Raw genomic sequence first — 18446 nt, 5'->3', positions numbered from 1 at the left:
TGCTACTTTTGCGATTCTGTAATTAGTTCAATAGACTCGACTTCCTACAGGTCAGTGTTAATATCGCCATTTTATTAAGTCTAGTTCTCGTTTCACATATTTCCTTTTGTCCTCTTTCTTATGCCTGTTGTTTTCTTTAAGTTCATGTCACGCTAAAAAAGATACAAAGGAAAGATATGCTCTAGTTTACTCCCGTGCTGGCTAACCCACACTTTTGTTAATCTTTATTATTTCTGAACGCAAGTCATCTAGCCCCGAGTTACGTAGAAGCAGCTGGACAAAATGTAGGTAACTGTGTTTAAAGTCTCTTTGAAAAAAGAGGGTCCAAATAACACGTCAGGGAAATAGCAAAGTTGAATCACTAGGCTGACATGGAAAGCGATCCAGCATAATGCCATAAGGCGGAATAAAAATCAAAACTCAGATAAGTAAAAGGGTACAGATAGGATACTGGTAAAGTGACCTTAGGGGAGGTCAGCAAAATTCAGTCCAGCTTCTCTTATTTAGTCACAAAATATCAATTAGTTAAAAGAAGCCTTATCCCCAGCATCTTTGAACGCCAGAATCCTTAGCTTTAGGTCCTTATGACATGTAGCTGAAATTAAAATTCGGGAGATCGAAAACATCCCATTCAGGCTCCTGTTAATTCAAAAGAGATCGGAGGAGAGTTCTTATCCGGTCTCAACTCAAAATTTTAATAAATATTAAATAGAGATCGGAGGAGAGTTTAATAAACATTAAATAGAGATCGAAGGAGAGTTCTTATCCGGTCTCAACTCAAAATTTTAATAAACATTAAATAGAGATCGGAGGAGAGTTCTTATCCGGTCTCAACTCAAAATTTTAATAAATATTAAATAGAGATCGGAGGAGAGTTCTTATCCGATCTCAACTCAAAATTTTAATAAATATTAAAGAGTTCGGAGAAGAGTTCTTATCCAATTCTTAAATTAAATTTTAATAAAATAGTTCTTTTAAATAAGATTAACATGCAACAGTAACTCACTAAGGTTGTCTCATTTACTTATGTATCTGGGTGATCCAAATTTAGTGAAAAATCAAATGTTCCTTTAGTCAAAAGGATTAACATGTCCATTCAAGCCCTTCTAACTAATGCAAAGTTAAATCTACTTACCCTTATTAAGGGACGAGGTGGGGTGCCTAACACCTTCCCCACCCGTTTACGGACCCCGAACCTAGAATCTCTGTCTTGAAGTGGTTTCATTTCAATTTATTTTTCACAAATGGTTTTCTTTAGTTTCCCTCAAAACTAAGGTGGCGACTCCTCACTCTTTCCCACTTCGGTGAGGGTTCGTTCAGGCGACCGCAAAACCCCTTGCGACAGCATCCACTGTAGAAGCTCAAAAGATCCAAGATATCCTTCATATGTACTCTACGGTGAGTGGACAAAATGTTAATTTTGATAAGTCATCTCTCTTTTTTAGTGCCAACACATTAAGAGATATTAGACAATCCATCTCTTCAATTCTTCAGGTCCATAATATGGAGGGGCAAGACATGTTCTTAGGCTTGCCAGCCATTATCTTTAAGTCTAAATCTTAGACTCTTCAATCACTCAAAGCAAAAATTAGATGCAACATTGCAGGATGGAATCTCATGGTGGTAAAAAGGTGTTGATAAAAGCCATTGCATCAACTATTCTAGTGTATGTAATGACATGTTTTTTATTACCTTATAACCTTTGTCAATCTTTTAATAGTATGATACCCAATTTTTTATGGGGGCAAAAAGATCAAGAACAAATAATTCACTGGATAGCTTGGGATACGATGTGTTTGCCTAAACTTCAAGGGGAGCTTAGTTTTCGTGATTTGGAGTTGTTCAATAGGTCTCTTTTAGCTAAACAAGGCTGGAGAATTCTTACTGAACCTTCTTTATTGGTGGTAAGGGTATTAAAAGGGAAATATTTTCCCTATACTTCCTTCATGCAGGCAAAGCAGGGTTCTCGCCCCTCTTGGGCTTGACAGAGTATTATTTGGGGCAGACAATTGTTAGAGCAAGGGGTGAGATGGCTGGGTAACAATAAAGCCTCAATACTTTGTAAATAAGATAAATGGATCCCAAGATCATTTCCACATCCTCCTCAGATTAAGCAATATGTTGATCCTTCAATTATTTGCATCCCCCCCCCCCCCCAACTTATCAACTCAGATTCTTAATCTTGGAATATGTTAAAGCTCAAAGATGTCTTTCTAGAAAGAGAAATCCAAAATATCATTTCTATCCCTCTTAGCTTATTCTGATGTGAGGATGTGTTAATATGGCAGTATGCATCTTCAGGTTCATATTCGGTTAAATCAGGTTATTGGTTGGCTTCTCATATGAGAAACAGTATGCGTTCATAGTTGTAGCTTGGTCCAGGGCCTAATTCTACTCATTTCTTTTCAGATATATGGAGGCACCTATGGAAACTTCATCTACCACCTAAACTATCTGTTTTTCTATGGAAGTTCCTTAAAGAAAAGCTACCAATAAATTACCAAATTCATAGAAGATTGCCTGCTCTTCCATCTGAGTGCCCATTCTGCAGTTGCTTAGAAATAGCCTCTCACCTCTTTTTCAAATGGTCTAGGTTAGTTCCTTAAAGAGATGCTTTGTTTTGCTTCCCTTCATGGAGATACAATAGTAGATATTTGGTTGGAGATTGTTTCTTCCTTTCAGGCGTTAACTAATGAGAATAATCTTATTGAACTGATGGTTTTCCATTTGTGGTTTATATGGAAAAGTGGAAACAATTTCTTTTTCATGGGTGAATTACAGAGTTATCACGACATTATTTGGTTAGCATCTTCCAACCATTGTGATTTCTTTTCCTTAGGAGAGCCAACTCCCACACCACAAACAAGAACCCATCAACTCCAGATTGATTGGTCTCTACCACCTCAAGGAACCTTTAAGGTCAAATTTAATGGTGCTTTAGACATTGCCCACAATTTTGGTTTTGTTACTGCTATAGCAAGAGATTCTTAAGGTTTGCCATGTGGTTGGACATGCAAACGTATTGAAGGGATAGTTGATCCTTTGATTTTAGAGGCCCTTGCTTGTAAGGAAGTGATCCTTCTTGCAAAACAAAGAGGTTTTCAAGATATCATTCTTGAGAGGGACTCATAATTGGTAATCCAAGTGTTACAAGGGAGGTGTTAGAAGAAAGAATACAAGTAATGAATAAAAGGATTGTGTATTTGTCTATGTCTGATTTACAGAGATATTACATCTATTTATACATAAGAATATGAGCTAATTTAGACAAGAATAATAATTGCTGTAATTATGCTACACAAATCTCCTATAATCATGCTAATTATTGTAATTATACTACACAAATCTCCTATAATCATGCTAATTGCTGTAATTATGCTACACAAATCTCCTATAATTATGCTAAGTGCTGCAATTATGCTAACACCCCCCCTCAAACTCAAGGTGATAGCACAGGTGCCAACTTGAGTTTGCTTAAGAGATCCTGAAAGTGAGTGGGAGGATGCGTTTTGGTGAATATATCAGCGGTTTGGCTGACAGAGGAGATAGGAATCAAACATATGATGCCATGAGCAACATGATGATGTACAAAATGACAATCAATTTCGATGTGTTTGGTACGCTCATGAAATACATCATTATGAGAAATCTGTATGGCACTTCTATTATCGCAATGAAGCATTGTGGCAAAAGAATGAGTGACAACCAAATCAGTTAATAACCACCGTAACCAAAGTAATTTAGATGTAGCATCAGCAAGAGCACAATATTTAGATTCTATGCTAGAACGTGCAACAACAGTTTGCTTTTTGCTACGCCAAGAGATAAGAGAATTACCCAAGAAGAAACAATAACCAGTTGTAGAGCAACAATCTGTCAGATTCACCAGCCCAATCAGCATCAGAGTAGCCAGATAATACTAGGGAGGAGGTAGCGAAAAAGTGCAAACCATGAAAAAGAGTGTATTTGATATAACGAAGGATTCGAAGTACTGCAGAGAAATTAGTTGAGCGAGGATTAGACATAAACTGGCTGACCAGATAAACAGCATATGAAATATCAGGTCGAGTAACTGTGAGATAAACAATACTCCTGACAAGCTGTCGATATAAAGTAGGATCATCAAGAGGAGTGCCATCAAGAGGTGTAAGTTTTCAATTGAGCTCCAATGGGGTTGATACTATTTTGCTATCAGTGATGCCTGCTCGAGAAAGTAAGTCGGATGCATACTTTGCTTAAGATAGATAATAGCCATCAGAATTTTGAGAAACTTCAAGACCCAAAAAATAGCTGAGAGAACCCAGGTCTTTCATTTTAAAATGCTGATTGAGATAATGTTGTAACTCTGAAATACCAGATGAATATCTCCTATTATCATTATATCATCAACATAAAGCAACAGAAGAACAATACCACTATCAGTTTAGCGAGTGAATAATGCAAAATCATGTGGACTAAAGAGAAAACCAAGTTGAGCAAGAGTGGAACTAAATTTGGCAAACCAGGCTCTGGGAGCTTGTTTTAATCCATATAAGGCTCATTGAAGTTTGCAAACCTTATGAGGAGAATGATAACCAGGAGGAGGATGTATATAAACCTCTTCTATTAAATCACCATGAAGAAAAAACTAATTTTGTAATCTCTTGCTTGTCATCTTAACGCCTTTTACTGAATTTTGTCTTTAAAAAATAAAAAATTATTTTAAACGATATTCTTTCATTTATTCCCAATATGTATAATAAATAAAAAAATGAATTTATAATTTTTGAAAAATTTTCTCTTAATTTATAAATAAAGAGAAACATTGAAAAATGAAAATATTATTTAAATTTGAGTGTTAGGTGATTATTTTTATTTTTTAAAAAAATCACACTTAGAATGCAAGCGTACTTATTCACATAAAATAAATATAACATGCATTCGAGAGAATAAATTATACAAATGATACTTTAATTTAGTGATATATAACATTAAATTTTTTAAATTTCAATTTATAATATAAAAATTGTAGTTTATAATTTATGTAACATAAAATTTTATTACTTTCGATAATAAATTTATAAATTATTTATATTAACGTGATATTTATCAAAATAAAAAATTTATATTGTTATGAATTAATAGCTTTTGGTAAATATATATTTTAAATTATTGACATATTAATTAGTACAATTTGAATCATCAAGGTTGTGTATGGGAAAAATTTAAAAAAAAGTTATAAAATATTAACTTTTAAATTAATTAATTTTTTTTATAATTATTAAATTAATAGAGAAAAAGTATATATATATATATTAATTTAAAACATCAATAAGAGTATAATTTTTTTAATTTAATATATCAATAAAAATAATTTAAAAATTATTTATTGAAAATTTATATTAATTATATTAAATATAAAAAATTTATATTATAAATTAAAATTTAGATATTTTATTATTATGTTTATATATCATTTAAAATATAATAATATGTATAATAACTTTATTATAATAAATAGTATTATTTTTGTAAATAAAATAAATTTCTCATTTATTAAAATAATCTGATTGTTGTAAATAAAATAAATTTCTCGTTTTTCAGTAATTATCTCATTGTCACAGCAGGGTTCATCTCGTTTCCATCCTTTGCATTTTAGCAGTGCAGTTTTTGTCTTTTTTAAATTGTTTACTTGGCGATTTCACTTTTTTGGCTGTACAGCGATTCCCTTGCCGGGAAAGACACGCCACAATCCGATCCCAAACGTCCTATCTTCAACGTTACCTGCTCTACGCCATTGTTTATTTGCCAATCATAACTGCCCAAAAACTTGCCAAAAATGCTTCCTCTGTCTTCTCCGTTTCCTCTCTTTCTCCTAACACCGCCGCCGCCATGCGTCCGCAGTTGTCGAGAGCCGGTCTAATACTTACCACCAAAATCCACATTATGGCCTTAGATGGAATCTTCAATGTGAACTCTTTATTCACTTTGGCCCTCTTTCTTGGTCTCGCTTGGTACCCTGCTCCTGATCCCTCCGTCACCCTCGTCACCGATCCTTCCTGTGTTGCCAGCTCCGCTATCGCCGAGGACCTCATTGCCTTTCATGTCTACTCTTTTAGCTCTTTTCTCTTCTCCAGCCTCATTGCTTTAGCTCTCAAGCAGGCTATCAAGATTGCAGATAAAGACGACAATAATATTGTTACTGTTGATGAGGTGGGAAGTGCGTCCCTGGTGCACGTTAACTTGGTGTTGTTAAGGGTGGGGACTTTGATTTCTGGGTTTGGGTCTGTTTTCGGATGTGGATTCTTGATGATGGCTTTGGTGGACTTGGTGCAGATAAAGTTGGGGACCTTAGCTTGTGGGAGTTTGTATAGTTTTGCTGCAATTGGTCCTCTGGTGATTCTGGTTCCTTTGGCCTTAGTAATCTATGTTTTTCTGATGCTTTATTCCTTTATTCGCTAGAGTTTTTTGAATAATGTTTATAGAATTGATAAAAATATTATTCTTTTATTTTAATGTTTATATTTTATTTGTGAAATGCAACTTATGTTGGAACTTTGAAAAGGGAAGTGAATAAAAATAAAGTGGAAAAATAATAATTTTTTTTTTTTATTGAAAGTGTTCTTCTATCTTGTTTAGCTTAACTTGACCTTGATGAGTTGCAGTTAATTATATGTGGGTAATAGCTTATTTTATGATATGCTTTCACTGTTAAAATTGAGCCTGAGATTCAAGAACTTCAAGTATCTGAGTTGTTCAGTTCACTGGTCTAGGTGCATTTGCATCGTTTGGTGCAATTTGCAATATAAAATTGCTGGTTGTGTTGGGAATGATTCATTTTGTCTTCTTTATTATATTTGGAATGATTGTTGGCGTTGACAGTGGCTGCAATTTTGTTTTATTGATATATAATAGGAGGTTTAGATATCAAAGCAGGATAATTTAATCTAGCCAGTCATTGTATGTTGTGTTTGCTTAACCACCTTTTTTGAAGTTCATTAAATAATTTTCACTAAAATTGATTGTTTGTGGTATTTGCTTCACCTCTACTGGTAGTAGAGAACCATGTCCAGGTGCCTTCTAATTCAAGCACAAAAACTGAATTCCCATTTGGCACTCAAAGTATGCATCTTGTTTGGTTCATTATTAGGTTCAAGTTGATTTTTGTCTCGATGGATTTTTGTCTCGGTCCCTGTCTAATTATTGCTTTCATATTTTGAATTTATATTTTACATGTTACTGGTTTTACGTTCGTTGAGGAAAAGCTTGTTAGAAGGATTTCATGACTAAGGATCAGGCTGCTATCTTGAGTTTCCGTTGTTTCTTCTTAGTCATTGTGCTCCTGTCTGCATTTTCATTCAGTTCAATTCTCTATTGGTTTCAGTGCTCAGCTCAATCCTATTCCAAAAGCCAAATGATATTGCAAAAGCAAAACCAACCCATTAATCTTCTTTCTTTCCCTTCTGCATGGAATTATCTTTTCTTTCTCTCAGAAACCACCTCAAAAACTCCTTGAAATTTCACTCTTTGTGAAGAAATGGCGTGATAGATCTCATGCCAGAGGGCTTAAGCAGCATGCCTTGGCCCTTCATCTTGCTCTTGCCAAAAAAGGGCATGAGCTACATGTTTTCACCACTTCTCCCCTCAACTCTGCCTTCCCAAGTTACCCAATTAGCAATTTATATTTTCACTTTCAAAACCAACGGCTGCTGGTCATCTGGACCAAGCTTTGGTCTGGAAGCTATATCAAACTCAGAACTTAACTGGAAAACCTTTCGATGTAGTCCACATTGAAAGTGCTGGGCTCTGGTATGCTCAGTTATGGAACATGACAAACTTAGCTGTTACTTGGCATGGGATTGCATATGAAACCATTCATACGGACATCATTGAAGAACTTTTACGGAATCCTGAAGAACTAAAAGCATATGCATTGTCTGAAAGAATAACCAAGGTTGTTGAAGGGGGTCAAATTTTTACGTGATTATGCTCACCATGTTGCTACTGGTGATCATGCTGGAGATGTCCTGAAAAGGATCTATATGATCCCAGAAGAATGAATGCATGTTATTCTCAATGGAGTGAATGAGGAGGTTTCTGAGCCAGACGATGCCAAGGACAAGGAATTTAAGCAGAAGTTTGGTGTCACAAAAGGTAGATTGTTCGTTCTGGGCATGGCAGGGAGGTAAAGTACAGCCCTTACTGTTTGAAGGTCTAAAGTAAATACTCAAGGAAAATAGTACATTTCGTGCGAACACAATTGTTCTGGTTGCTGGAGATAGTCCTTGGGGCCCTAGATACAGAGATCTTGGAGCTAATGCACTTGTTCTAGGGCCAATGGAACAAAGTCAACTGGCAAGGTTCTACAATGCGTCAACGCCAGAGCCATTTTTGTGAACCCAACTGTTGGAGCTCATGGATTGGATCATACTTTGTTGGAAGCAATGCTTTCTGGTTTGCCTGTGATGGCTACGAGGGTAGCCTGCATCACAGGAGCTGCGATTATTGGCAAAGAAATGGGCTTTATCTTTTCAACAACAGTACTTTCATTGAAGAATGCTCTTTATAGAGTTTTGAGTGGTATAGGAGTTCTAGAAAAGAAAGGCCAGGTTGCTAGGCTGAGAGGGTTGCAGTTGTTCACTGCTACCAAAATGGCAGCCGCATATGAAAGGATTTTACTTTGCACAGTACATTCATTGAAGAATGCTCGCTATATAGGGAAGATGGCATAGGAGTTCTAGAAAGGAAAGGCCAGGTTGCTAGGCAGAGAGGGTCGCAGCATTTCACTGCTACCAAAATGGCAGCCGCTTATGAAAGGCTTTTTCTTTGCATATCAAATGATGAGAACAGAATGGAAGATTATTGTCAATGCCAACCTTCAGTCCAACTAAAAAATAGCAGCATCATTAACTAATTCAATAATGAGAGAGCTAGCAATGAAGTGTTACATGGAACTCTGTAATTTCTGTTTGAATGCTCCTGTCATTATGATTAAGTAGTCGGGTTGAAGCTGTGGAGGAGCCAGTTGAAGGGAGACATTTAAGAAGAAAGTGGGACAGAAACCAAGATACCTTATTGTAGTGTTACCATATAAACATATGATAGATCTGAATCCATTAAGTAGCTATGACCATTCTTAAGCACTGAACACTTATTAATTGTTTATGACACTTAAAAAATTGCTCCAGTGCACAAAGCACACTAATGGGTGTCAATATTTTAATTTTCTTGCATAAAATCTTGGTTTTCTATTTCTGAACCTACAGATTCAAAGGCTAAAGTTTGGGTCAAGCTGGGACAAAGTTTAAAATTAGATCGGCTCAAACAAGGTACTTGTGCTTGGCAGATACTTTTGCAGATGGGTTAGTGGACAAAGCTAGAGAGACGGAACTTTGATTTAGAATTATCAGATCCTGAAAGAAATGTGACATACATGTATGGAACTATACGGTTTTGCTAGAAAATATGATTAGTGTTTTTAGCAGTGGAAACAGCTTCACTGCATTCTGCTTCTACTGTAACATTTACCGCCCAAGAACGATATCCAATGATTTGTCAGGTTAAAACCTGTACATCAGAAAAGAATTATAAGCTCATCTATTTTTTTCGAGTTTCACATGTTTCTACAAACGATAGAAAAGATTTACAAAATTTAGGGATTGAACCTTTAAGCATCCATGTTGACTTTTCTAATCGAAGAGGTTCACAATTCATCTATTTGTTGATATTTCTTACATGCTTTAAAAGAAAAATGAAAACAATATTCAACGGCCTAGATAAATCGGCCAAGTAAAGAGCAGAAAGAGTATTGGTGTTGCACAATTTCTTCATGTCTTTCATAGAGGCTGCACTATATCAAAATCATGCAACTTGAATGTCTTTACTGGAAAAAGCATTGCAAATTGCTGACAAGATCTAACCACATCAGCTGCTTATTTATTTTTCATCGACTTCCATTACTGTCACCTAGGTTTTATGAATTCCTGCAATAAAAAAAAAAAAGAAACTGTAAAAAAAGAAAAGAAAGAAACAAATCAGAGGACCATGAATATTTTTTTTAAAGAAAAATTTTTCCTAAGTTTGAGCGATCTTTGTTGAGCAATAATCAATTACTTTCATGCTTGTCTTTACTCAAATGTGCGTGTCGCATCACTTGAGCTGATCTATATATATATATATATATATATATATATATATATATATATATATATATATAGATTTTTTTTTTTTTTCTGTTACTAAAACAGAATTCTTTTCGCACCACAGGTTGCATAATTCTAATCAGTGCCACTCTTCTCTTCCTACAAGTGGACTTAAAGACGAAACGAAAAGCAAAGCAAAGCCACCCACTTGCAGATATTAAAATAGATAACGTGATAGGCATTTTCTTGTGTTATCAGACATGCCAAGAAAAATTCTTCTGCTTCAACATGAAACCTGAGTACCTTCAACATGTTTAGTGATATCAATGGTTTTTCCCCTATCTTTCATTTTTTCTTTTCTTCCTGGTTTTGGTAGGGTGTGGTTAGGTGGGTTGAGAGAGGAGATTGAATGCATGGTAGTGTATTCCTGCTAATCAGCTGACAATTACAGATTAAGCAAATAAATGTCTAAAAACTCATCCCTTTTTTTTTTTCTGAAATAGATTCTATATTTCTGTATACCTTAAAAAATAGATGGAGAATTCATATGCCAAGGGAAGGCAAGATCCTAATGATAAAGCGAACCTGCAGAAAGCACATAAGAAGCTTGGAGTTGGAGTTGGTGTTGTAGTCTAGAACAGGAGCTTAAGTATCTACTTTACCTTGCCACCAATTTCCTCTAGAAGCACCGTTGGAATTGCTTCCATTAGGATCATCTTCTTCCCCATCTCTCTTGAACTAAATCATTCACAAAGTACATCAGTACATTTACTTGCTGCATAATCTCAGTAGTCAGTATGCTGACAAATAGCAGGCAGTGTTTGAATTAGTCATAAACTAATTAATCAAGACTTACCATGGGATATGATCCAGAAATATGGCTACTTGGGGGCTGAGAATAGTTGTCTTGCCCGCCATAGTAAAGTGATGAACTTAGATGACACGGCTCTGCTCGTTCTTCCATAAAAATCGAATTCTTTTCCTTGTTAGGCATGTTATAGCTTGCTGCCTCGCCAGTGGTTGCTGTATTGTTAGTGAAAAATCAAAACACATTTCTATGCTCAGTACTTCAGAAATATTTAGCATTTCACAAGAAGCAAGGAATAATTGCTATGGCTGAGTATTCGGTTCAAACGAAATCAAATCGAACCAAATCATTAAAACCGAATTAATCGAATTATTATTTTTTAGAAATCGAACTAAAATGAATGAAAAATTGAACCGAACTGAACTGCTCTATTTCAGTTAGGTTCGGTTTGAGCCAATTCATTTTTTGAGTTTGGATAGATTTTTTAATTTAGACTTGATTTTCAAGTTATTTGATCTGATTTTGACCTTAGTTTGAATCTAATAACAATTAATCAATGAAATTAAACAATTTATATGTATAAAAAATTACATATATATTCATAAATTTCCTATAAAAATAAATCAATTTAAAAATTAGTAAAGTAATTCGGTTCAGTTTGGTTCAATTATTTTTTTCTCCAAAACCGAACCGAATCAAAATTCTTAAAATGCAAAACCGAACCGAACCAAATCAAATTATCTTAAAAACCGAATCAAATTATCGAATTAAGTGGTTTAGTTTGATTTATTTGGTTCAAACCGAATATTACTCATCCCTAATTATCACAAACCTGGTGCTCCTTGTTTGGTGTTCCACCCTTGATTTCCAGAGGGCTGCTTTGCCAAGAGCCTATCACCTCAGAGCTTGAGAATTTCGTTCCTAAAACCTGAGCAACTAAAAATAAGTTCAGATACCGACCCAGAAATCTGGTGGCTATGTTAATTAATTGGAAGAGCAAAGTAATTAAAGACATCTACCAAAATGGACCAATTTTAGGCCTATGTTTGTTTTCCAAATTTAAGTGGATCCTATCAATTGTGTGGACTTCTTCAGTTCAGTTCAAGAATTTGTAGTTTTATATGCATGGCATGCACTTCAAAAGGAACTCTTCATCCCCTTTTCTTAAATTCTTTACTGATTTATTACGTCAAGTAAAACCCAAGTAATAAAATACCATATATCAACTTAATAAAGCATCCAAAAAATTCCCATATAAACATCACCATATGTATCTAAACAGTGTAAGACCATACCCTGGATGGAGGTGGAAAGATGGAAGCAAAAATCCCAGTTGATGAAGAAGGGGGTGACTCCTTGATGCCAAAAAGATCAGCTGTGAATGATGAAGAAGAAGAAAGAGAAGAGGACCCTTCCTTCTGACGGTCCATTATAACCTTCTCTATACCTTGTTAACAAAAGTAGCTATATCTCTGGCTAATTAACTAATCAATTTCACTAACAACCACCTTCCAAGAAACACAAAAAGCTGATAAAAACAGATACCATTCGCAGAGAAAAAAACAAGAAAGAAGACGGAATAAATCTAGAGCAGCATCATAAAAACATCAAGCATGTGCATATATATATATAACACTACACTAGACGGCACTGGCTGTGCAGCCAAGGCACCATCATCGACAAGAAAAGAAAATAAGAGAAAAAAGGCTCAATATTTATTTCAAAAGATATATTTTCGTTTTTCTTTTATCTGAGATAAGGGAATTTTGCTCAGCGATTAACATCCTGTTTCTCTGTACAAATTTAATATCCCAGCATGATCATCCTTGTTTTTTTCCACGAAACATAAATGGATAAGTTCGACGTGGGGTCCAGATTTCATCCTAAGTGGACGTGTGCCATATACTGGATAATTGCAACCTCTCTTTGCTATGTAGAGCCATTCTCCTTCGTAGGAGTGATTTTCTTGGATATTAATTAGCTTGAAGACGGACATAGAGAGGTTTCAAGAAATCTCAAGTCTTTTTGATCCTACAACAAGATAACTAGATAAGGTTTGTTTTTCCACTCAATATCCTGTTTGGACGTAGACAAGCCAGCATTAGCAAAACTTTAAAGGAAGGTTAAATAACTCAATATCCTGTTTGGACGTAGACAAGCCAGCATTAGCAAAACTTTAAAGGAAGGTTGAATAAAAACGTGGGCGGCAGGATTCGAACCTGCGCGGGCAGAGCCCACATGATTTCTAGTCATGCCCGATAACCACTCCGGCACGCCCACCCATGTGCAATGTTCGCGTGCTATTTTAACTATAACAATATTAGATGCGGGAGTGAATATTGCCCACTCTTTAAAACTTTTATTTTTATTTATTTTTTGTACGAAACTCAACCGATAAAAATTTAAAATGTCAGTTATTAATCTCAAACTAAAGCTCTAATAAATTCAAGTGAGCCCAGTTTGAATTTATACTCAACTAACTATTTATCTCAAAAATTTAAATTTATAAATAATAATAATATAAAATATTATAATGTAAAACCAAGTTGAACTTAAATTTTCAGTGACTCAATTTACATCTCTAATCAAAATTGTTTATGTATCTAACCAATAGTGATTCTCCAATGCTCAAAAGATTAATACACATGGGGTAGCTCTTTATTAATCCCAAAGACATCCATTTTGATTTTTCGATACATTCACAGTTTAACTTCAATCAGCAGATAGAACCCCCCATCCCCTACCATCCAGCTCCATCTTAGAAGAGAAAAATGGGAAAGAAATAGATAGCTTGAAGCTCTAAAAGTAGAAACCATGATTATATGGGATGTATAATAGCATGATAGAGCCAACTTTCTTTCCTTCTTGTAAAATACTGCTTGCTATAGTGGCCTGTCATTTATGATAAGCTTTAAGTGGTTGAGAACTTGAGATATGTCGATGCACTTCAGTAAACTGATGAACAATTACACTGCAAATAAAGGAATTTGGATTAATCAAAACAGGCGAATCAGCACCCATGAAAGCAATTCTGTAATCCAAAGTCTTATCTATCCTCTTCTTTTAATCAAGAATTTGATTTATTCCTTTTTAATGATTACTTGTATCAAGTAATTTTTCAAAGATGATAAACTGATGAGAACAGTAATTTTTCAAAGATGATAAACTGATGAGAACATCTATGAAAACACCAAAATTTTGGTTCTCAGGCACAAAATAAGAAGTTGAGATAACACAAACATATGCACATGTAGGCATGAAAGCGCACAGAGTAATCGCAAGAAGAAAATCTGACTTGAAATTATGAGTTCTGAGTACATACATAGTATCAGTTGAATTGAATGTCCTAGAAAAGTCATTTAAAATGAGGTCAAATTAGTTGTTCATATAAGGGTTTTTGCATTTATAATCAATTAAGAAACAACACTGTCTGTTGCTGCAAACATGCTAAAGAATGTCTCCAAACAAGCGTAAACGAAGTGCGATACCGAGAAATATAGATAATACCTCATGCAAACCTCACCACCTTATCACACGCCAAATATCTCCTCTGGAGGATCATAAACATGTTTTTCAGGGAAAAGTTCTTCATAATCTTGCTTCACTCTGTTCCTCAGAAGTGGGTTTGTAAAAGTCCCTTTGAAAAAATCCTAATGTGGATCCCACTTCTCGTTAATGCGACGACCAAGTCACTTGAAACATCGAAAGTTTGATGAGTTAACCGTAAGACAATTAAAACGATTAATATCGTAATAGTACATAATTTTGCATGGTTAGAATTAATCCAATTCGACAACAATCTTGACGCTTAATTAAGGCCTGAGTGAAGAAAGATCCCTTTTCAATGCGCTAAAAAAGTTGTTCAAGTAACACCAAATTAATTACACACTTAAAAGGGCGATCACCAAGAGCCAACATTTCTCCAAGGCATCATATCAAACAATATACAAGCAACATAAGTTCGTAATATAACTGCGATGACCTCTATCAATTTGCAACAAAAGACGCCATCAAGAACAAGGAAACAAAAATTTAAGAAAAATCCAATTAACAAAAAAATGAAGCTGTTAGAATTATGACTCAAAATTTTAATGAGATTTAGATAGATATTTTTCTAATTTGAGTAGAAAAAATATGAGAAATATTTCATATAATGAGTATAACTCTTATTTTAGTATTATTCATAAATTGAGTAAGATTACTAATTAACACTATAAATAGGAGAATAATGGAAAATGTTATTTATTTTTTGCCTATTGAAGAGAGTGGCTTTTGCCTATTGAAAAGAGTAGCTTTCAGCTCATGGAGTGTGGCTGTTGCCCATTGTAGAGAGGGACCTTGCCAATTGCTGAAAATTTGGCTCTGCTAATTGATGAGGGGCACTTGCTCATTGTAGTGGAAAGAGGTTTCGGCCTAAGTGGAGTAAGGACATAGAATTCAAGAGGGAGAGATTCTTATCCATTGATGAGAAGGCTCTTGCCCATATAGTTGAAGGCTCCTTTTGTGGTGTAATGTTGTAATAGTAAATATATTGGGTTATGTCTAGAGAAAACTGAGAGAAACTAACTAATATATTTACTATAAGCAGTTTGATGTTGTATGGGTTCTCTTGGGTGTAATTGGGTTGATGGGTAGTATAGTTATGAGTGTAACACCCCCGTTGCATAGCCTGGTAGATTTCACTGTTCCGGTGACCGGTGTCGGTCCGGACAATTATTGGGATTAGAGCCACACCTAAGACAACTTGAGAACCCATAAACACAAATAATTAGTAATGTTTAATTAGTTAACTATAAATAAGAAAAACGGAACATAAGAGGTTAAACGAGCCGAGAGTCACAACGATGAGTGACCTCATCGGGAACGACTGCGAAGTCATTTTAAACTCAAATTTCGAACCGTAAAAAGTGACGCTGCGGTCCTTAGGACCCTTATGAACACAGTGGAAAAGAGAAAATCACGAAAAGAAGCTGTTAAGCGGTCAAATAATTAGGTCGTGGAGCGGAAGAAATATTGGATTATTTACAAACCGATGAACCGCGAGGGCAATTTGGTCAATTGACCCCGAGTGACTCTGACCTAATCACAAATAAAATCGGAGAAAAGAAAATTTGAATCGGAATTAAATTAAAGAACTAATAGATAAATGAAAAAAAAAAGAAAAGAAAAAGCTAATTACATTACTTTATGACATCAAAATGATGTCACAATTGATTTTTAATTTTCCTACCATAATTGACCAAGTCAATTAAGTGAAAATACATATGAAACTAATAAATTAAAAGAAAAAAAAAGTCATTTTGGCCTTCTTCCCTTCCATTGTCGTCTCCCTCTCTACCAAGTTCTCTCTCTCAAATTTTCCTCCATGAAAGCTTATTTTTAAGCTTTCTAAACACTAATTCCACCATAAATCCTTTAATTTTCTTGAAGAAAAATTATAAGCAAGTCTTGAAAGGAAGATTAGAAGGAGAAGAATTGAGAGAAAGCGAAAGATTTGAAGATTGAAAATTCAAAGAAAGGTTAGTAAGCTAAACTTGAAATTCTAGTTGAATTAATTGTGTTTATAGTTCAATTAACTTAGAATTATGCTTAAAATGAAAATAAATTAATTGTTGGAGGATTAAAGCAAAACTCATCTAGCTAGGGTTTTGATGTGTGTGCATGAATTTGATAGACTTTAAGGTGTATATGAGCTTGATAGAGTTAAAGAAGCATGTATATAGGCATTGAAATTGTTAATGGTAACAAAGTAGTGAGATTAGGGTTTTGGACTTAGGGTTTTGAGACAAAATTTAGAGAAATGTATAAATGGCATGTTGGACCTATTTTAAAGTGAAATAATGGTCAATTATGACCAAATAAGTTGTGTGGGAATGGTAGAAAATTAAGCCAAATTCGTAGGTCAATGGTCATGCTGCTGGCAGCATGACCAAACTTACTTTGAAGGACTAAAACTCAAATTTTACAAGCCTAATGGATATGCCACCAATTGGAGATGAAAATAGACATAAAAGAGCACAATTTTCATTAAGGAACCATGGCAAAAAACTGATCAAAACTTGGTAAAACAATTGACCAAAGTGAATTGATAGCAGGCTGCCCCTGCACCAAACTGACCAAATGAACAGTAACTATTCATTTGGTCATAACTCGAGCTAGGTAGATCAAATTGATCTGAAATTTTAACCGTAATTAGATAAGATATAGATCTAAAACTTTCATGAAGGACACCAATCCAAATTATGTCATTAACCTAATCAAATCATTGAGCAAAGTGAAATTTACTGTACTGAGATTTCCAGAATTTCCATTTGAGCAGCAATGTTTGGATGGCTATAACTCCCTCTAGAAAACTCGGATTTAGGCGATTCTTGAACCGATGGAAACCTAAGACATAGTAGAACATTTCATATGAAGAAAGTTAGACCAAATTATGAACTTAACTTAATCAAATTACTGACCAAAGTTGGACCAAAATCTGCCAGAACCCAAAAATGTAGTATGAACAGTGCACATGAACAGTAAAGTTATTTTGGCCATAACTTGAGCTACAAAACTCCGATTGAGGTGATCCAAAAATGAGAATACACTTAAGACAATAAGGAACATTTTCTATGAAGGAAGTTTTGTCAAATTCCAACAGTAGACCGACCAATGAAACAGTGCAACTTCGGAGAACCAAAACCGAAAATTGGCAATTTTGCCAAAATGACCTAAGCTTTAAACAAATGACCAAAACCAACAAGTTTGGTGACCAAAATGTGGTATGTGGGTGAAGTTGGAGTTCCCATACCTATTAAGCCTTAGAAAGTCAATAATTTGACTTGAATAGTGCAGTGAATAGTAACCCGAAACACAAAAATTTCGAGAACGTCGAATTTAACACGTTAGAGCTAGGTAAATGTGAAGTTAAGTTTATTTTAGATTTATTTTAAGTTTTAGTACTGAAACATTGGAAAATTTCGTGTTTCAGTAGAAAAAAATACCGGGACAGAACCCGAGGAGTCGAGTCAAGGCCAACAGGCGACTCGTTTGAGGTTTGTGCACAACATATACTTTTATAATCATCTTTTGCATAATGTTTTGAATAATGTGAAATATTGGATTATAGCATTTTTATGATGTTTGATTTAAATTGTGAAAGTTATTGTGTATATTTGAAATGACAATGTTTAGCAAATTGTTAAGATAAGTTTTGAAACCACAGTGTCATGACCATATATTTGAACACCTCACTAGCATGACTAGTGGGGGTAATTAGTTTCGAATTTTGATTCCTTCTCTGGAGAAGTGTTAAGGTGTGCCAGTAGAAGAGGATGTGAATGGATATCCATATATTTGAGCTAGCTAGCCTGTGATATGATTTCTCTTTAGCCTCTGGCTATTGAGATTCATGTGATTTCTCTTTAGCCTCTGGCTATTGAGATTCTATTTGTTTCAAATGGCGTGATCTAACTGTGGGTTTTATGAAATGTGTTTTGATACTTTGAAATGAACTTGGTTTACATGTAAAATCT

The 18446-nt window shown here is 34.8% G+C and overlaps 1 long non-coding RNA gene and 3 other non-coding genes across 4 annotated transcripts; 2 read left to right on the top strand and 2 right to left on the bottom strand.

Moving 5' to 3' along the window:
- The first annotated feature begins 1344 nt into the window (after positions 1 to 1344).
- LOC131183095 (uncharacterized) lies at positions 1345 to 2712 on the top strand. The gene is made up of 2 exons (XR_009151252.1): positions 1345 to 1398; positions 1495 to 2712. It is a non-coding gene; the product is annotated as an uncharacterized LOC131183095 (long non-coding RNA).
- A 2846-nt stretch (positions 2713 to 5558) lies between these two features.
- Positions 5559 to 9163, top strand: LOC110636975 (uncharacterized). Its single transcript, XR_009151250.1, has 3 exons — positions 5559 to 6375; positions 7473 to 8559; positions 8703 to 9163. It is a non-coding gene; the product is annotated as an uncharacterized LOC110636975 (transcript).
- A 390-nt stretch (positions 9164 to 9553) lies between these two features.
- On the bottom strand, positions 9554 to 13000 carry LOC110636958 (uncharacterized). The gene is made up of 5 exons (XR_009151251.1): positions 12225 to 13000; positions 11762 to 11857; positions 10978 to 11144; positions 10707 to 10859; positions 9554 to 9962 (listed from the first exon to the last, which is right to left on the bottom strand). It is a non-coding gene; the product is annotated as an uncharacterized LOC110636958 (transcript).
- Positions 13001 to 13127: 127 nt separating this feature from the next.
- On the bottom strand, positions 13128 to 13209 carry TRNAS-AGA (transfer RNA serine (anticodon AGA)). Its single transcript has one exon. It is a non-coding gene; the product is annotated as a tRNA-Ser (tRNA).
- Between the last annotated feature and the right edge of the window lie 5237 nt (positions 13210 to 18446).

This window comes from Hevea brasiliensis, chromosome 9 (assembly GCF_030052815.1).
Source record: "Hevea brasiliensis isolate MT/VB/25A 57/8 chromosome 9, ASM3005281v1, whole genome shotgun sequence".
NCBI classification, from domain to species: domain Eukaryota; kingdom Viridiplantae; phylum Streptophyta; class Magnoliopsida; order Malpighiales; family Euphorbiaceae; genus Hevea; species Hevea brasiliensis.
The sequence above is the reverse complement of the archived record's forward strand: the minus strand, read 5'-3'. Positions and strand labels throughout refer to the sequence as shown.